The following is a 4,926-nucleotide window of genomic DNA, read 5'->3' on the forward strand; positions in this document are numbered from 1 at the left end:
GTGTGATCCAATTTAGTATACTTACACAGGAACAGACACAGGCTGGGACACGACCGTGTGTTCTTATTTCAAATGTCCACACGGCCGTGTGACCCCTACAGCTTTGAAAAATTTCAATGTTTTCAGAAAAATTCTTTGAGTATCTGATTTAGTCCCAACCTGTTTCTAACGCTTATTTTGGACCTCAAGGGCTCGTATAAGGGACAATATGTTTGATCTTGATTGGTTTCTAACATGAATATTATATGATATGAATTATTTGAAATGTCTATTTATTTGATCTGTAAACTCCAGTAATACTTTGTAACCCTGTTTTAGCGATGGATACGGGTTAGGGGTGTTACATTTACAATATATGCACCTTCACCCCACATGCTTAATGTCGACCTTAATGCTGAAAGTGAGTTAGAATTTCCAGAACTTCTTCATAGAAGGCTCGGTCATGTGAGTTCTTCTACAAATTTCGGCGATTTACAAGTTGGAATAAAATTTTCCTTAAAAGATGCTTTTATTGCTACAGTGAAGTGGTATAACATAAAGCAAATGATAAACTTTCGTGTTTACTCTGATATTCAATTGATTCTAAAGTCCCCAAACTAACTCAAATTTAATTTTTTAATTTTATAAAAATGTTTTAAGTTTTGAAATTTTCAATAACTATGATATCTCGATAAGTACTTGCTCAGGTTACACCTCCCACTCGAACCATATGTCAAGATGTGGGAAGGCTGTTGCAAGATTGGTTGCAAAGTAAATGTAACTGTGGCAGATAAGGGAAGTTTATATACTTTAGGAATTTTCCAAAAGGTATTGTGGCCTGTTCAAGTGATAACATTTATTTTAACTTCATGGTCTTACCTCTGACTAGACATGAATTAGTGTTGGTGTAACACCTTACACCCAACTCGATCACTGGGCCTGAGCTATAGGATGTCACATTCATTGCCGAAGTGACTACGATCAGTTTTATTTAAATTTAAATGTTGTAAGATTTAATTTAATCAAACAAACATTAATCACAATAACAAACCATTTAAGGGATTTATATGAGCTCACAAAAGCTCCAAAAACTAATCCAAGGTTGAATATGAACCAAACATCCATCACATGGCACATTCAATAGGAGCATTCACTTAAGAACAAACCAAAATTAGACTCAACTAGGTAAATGCCAACTTAGAATAAAAACAAAATATAAAAACGTTGATGAGTTCGGGATTGTTGACTGGATGTTGAAATCGTAATTCAAATATCATGAATTATACCTAACATGCGCATGAAAAACAAACCGTATGTTGAGCAATGAAAGTCAGTAATATTCCTAGAATTCAAATAACAAAATTACAAGTTAAGAAAATTGTAACATCCAACTAGTATGTCATTCATATAAAGTGGAAAACCAATTCATTTAGCATTGCAATAGAAGTGATCGGTGCCATTTATATGTCAACACCTATCGTAAAGTTTTATTTTTTAAAATTCAATACCAATATTGAATAAAAAATTTATACCCTTAACATTATAAGAATCAATTCCATGTTCATTCCACAACAATAAACCATTAAAGTCTCTTTCTGAAGTCGGTTGACTCATTCATATTCATTTCAGCCTCCCCTAGGGCTCATTTCCAATTTATTCACACAGAAGTTCACGTATGTCCTTTATCATGATCCACATAAATATATATTTTCACAATTGATGCCATAACTGCATACTATTTCATTGTGATATCTTTAATCAAGTCCCAAACTCATACCAATTTCACATAACTCATTTCATTACATTATTTTATTATCAATCTATTTCATTTCATTTTCAAGTTTCCAATTCCAAATATAATATCACGCCCGATGGAACCATTCATTTTTCACATATCATATCCTGTAATTATTTTTCAATTACACATCACACCCTGAATTTGGTCGTATTTGCATATTCGTATCCTGTACATTGTTCTTATCTTATGATAATGATTTCATTACAATTCAATGTATATTCACATTCAATTTCACAATCACAATTCAGTTCATCATCAACACATAATATCTCATGATAAACGTGTCTTATGAATCATCTTAAATATGAACCAATAGCTAGTTAGGAATATATCATATTGACATGTCATTTTTCAAACTGAATCGTTGAATTCATCACAATTTCGTACTAATCTTTTGAACTCATAAATCCAGTTTACAAGTTTCTTTCACATTAACAATTCTTTTCATTATCATTATAAATTTTTACGTATTAAATCCTTATCACCTTGACTTGGACATGAACAGATATACAAATCCAACCAACACCTTAATTTGGCACCCAGTGCCTTATCGGATAATTTTCGAAGAAAATATATTGCTCCCAGCGCTCATCAATATGACCGAAGTAAAAATTGTGCCCAACACTCATCGACATTGATAAACCATAAAAGTAACATGTTTTAATCCCATGCTTGGCATGTTTTTGGATGATTTATTATATAATTTAGTGAATCTGATGCTCTTAATCCTTTAATTTCATGTTTCTATACTTAGGAGAGCATAGGAGAGCAAAATGAATCAGATAAAATGGGCTATTTTAAGGATCCACACTGCCAAGCCTTCTCCCACACAGGTTAAGTGGCTGGCCACACGCCAACGTGCTAGCCCATGTTGATTGCGAACCATGTTTCCTTAATATGCAAAAAAAAACCAATTTTTAAGGTTTCTGAGCAATCTAAAGTTTATAAATACATACTAGAAAAGGACCTAGGGAAGCACGCAGAGTAGAACGAAGAAATTACTCGAAGAACGGCGTTGGAATCAACTCAGAAGAAGGATCTCCTCCAAGATTGAAGATCTCCATTCAATTTCTCTAGAAGTTTTTGGGTTCTTTATGTCTTGTTGTTTTCCTTATTTTGAGATGTTTTCTTTCCAAATTATGAACTAAATTCCCTACATACCTAGGGAAGATGAAACCTATGATAAATATTATTATTTGATTTTTCTGAGTTACATGATAAATATTTGTTCTTGATCTCAATTATGTGTACTTACTTCATGTGTTAATGTTTCTAGAATATTAATTCATGATTGATTTGCTTATTTCAGTGGAGCAAAAGTCCCTGTTTAAGAGTAAATCTGATATAATTAAGTGGAGTTACATGCAATCCTAGAAATAGGACAACGTAAATCTACCGGATTAAAGTCAAATCTAATAGGGGAATCCATAGATTGAGTTACTGCGACAATAGGGGTTTTAATTAGAAAGAGATTTGAATTAATCAATCCAGAGTCAGTTATTTTTACCCTCGAAAGAGATATTAATATAATTTAGGGATTTCTATGGATCAAGGCAAGTGAATAAATAATTTAACTCAAATTCAGAATAATAAGTGAAGTTTAGGTGGATTCTTTCCTGGGTATTGTCTTTATCATTGGTTTTCTTAGAATATTTTCCCAATTCATTCTCTGTCGAGTCCTTAGTAATTAGTTTAATTTTAGATTAAAAATAACCCTTCAATTTATAGGCTAAATAATAGAAAAAAAAGTAATCACTAGTACTTTTAGTCATCGTAGATACGATATCCCCAACTCACCATAGCTATACTACTACTCGATAGGTGCAATTGCCTTTGTCGTGATTTAGTTAGTTAAGTGAATCGTCATCAAGTTTTGGCACTATTGCCGGGGACTAAGATATTAGGAACACTTAATTTTTATTATTTTAGCCATTTTTAGTTTCTTTGCATTTTATTTTTGTTTTTAGTTTAATTCTGTTTACTAATTTTTCTTTTTGTTTGCTTCTGGCAGGTTCCTTTAGTATATGACTAGAAGAAACCCATCAAGACCTCTCGTATTTGAGTGAGATCGAAAGTATAGCTCGTAGAAACCATAGAGAAGCAAGGCAGAGCTGAAAAAGTACAATAGAGGAGCAAGAGGAAGTTATTAATACTAAAGAGATGGCAAAAATCAGAATAATCAACTACTTCCTGTGAATAATACAAATCCAAATCCTGCTCCTCATACTATGTCCGATTATGCCAAGACCAATTTAACTAGGGCTGAATCAAGTATTGTTGGACCTACTATTTGTAAATAATTTTAAACTGAAACCTAACACTATTCAAATGATTCAATAGTTTATTCAGTTTGATGGTTTGTAGGATGAAGACCCAAATACTCATTTGGCTAATTTCCTAGAATTCTACGAAACTTTTAAGATTAATGGCATTTCTGATTATGTCATTCACCTTCAGTTGTTTCCTTTATCTTTGAGGAATAAGGCTAAACAATTTTTTTAACTCCCTACCACGAGGTTCTATCACTACATGGGAGCAAATGACCGAAAAGTTTTTATTAAAGTAATTTCCATCGGCTAGGATAGCCAAGCTGAAGAATGGTATCTCTTCCTTCATGCAAATGGATTTAGAAACCCTTTACGATGCATGGGAGAGGTATAAGGATTTATTGAGAAGGTGCCCTCACCATGGGTTACATCTATGGCTACAGGTTCAAACTTTTTACAATGGTTTGAACCCCTCAACTAGGCAACTGATCGACACAACCACCAGTGGGATTTTAAATAACAAAACACCTAAAGTGGCTTATGAGTTTATAGAAGAGATTCCACTGAACAATTATCAATGGCAAGTCATGAGAACAAAGCCAATAAAAGCATTCGATGTTTTTAACGTTGATTCGGTCACCATGTTGTCAAATCAGGTAGAACTTTTGAGTAAAAAGATTGATGGTTTATATGGTTCTATGCAGGTACATTCGATGATGCAGTGTGATACAAATGGAGGAGGGATGAACAATTTAGAATGCCTATCCTACAACCCTAGCACAGAGAACGAACAAGTCAACTACATGGGTAATAATTCTAGACCTCAGAATAATCCCTATAGTAACACTTATAACGCAGGTTGGAGGAACCATCCCAATTTCT

The 4,926-nt window shown here is 33.3% G+C and overlaps 1 non-coding gene across 1 annotated transcript; it reads right to left on the reverse strand.

Annotated features, from left to right (window-relative positions):
* Positions 1 to 4,364: 4,364 nt before the first annotated feature.
* On the reverse strand, positions 4,365 to 4,471 carry LOC121209293 (small nucleolar RNA R71). The gene has a single exon (XR_005904407.1). It is a non-coding gene; the product is annotated as a small nucleolar RNA R71 (small nucleolar RNA).
* Positions 4,472 to 4,926: the final 455 nt, after the last annotated feature.

This window comes from Gossypium hirsutum, chromosome A10 (assembly GCF_007990345.1).
Source record: "Gossypium hirsutum isolate 1008001.06 chromosome A10, Gossypium_hirsutum_v2.1, whole genome shotgun sequence".
Taxonomy (NCBI): domain Eukaryota; kingdom Viridiplantae; phylum Streptophyta; class Magnoliopsida; order Malvales; family Malvaceae; genus Gossypium; species Gossypium hirsutum.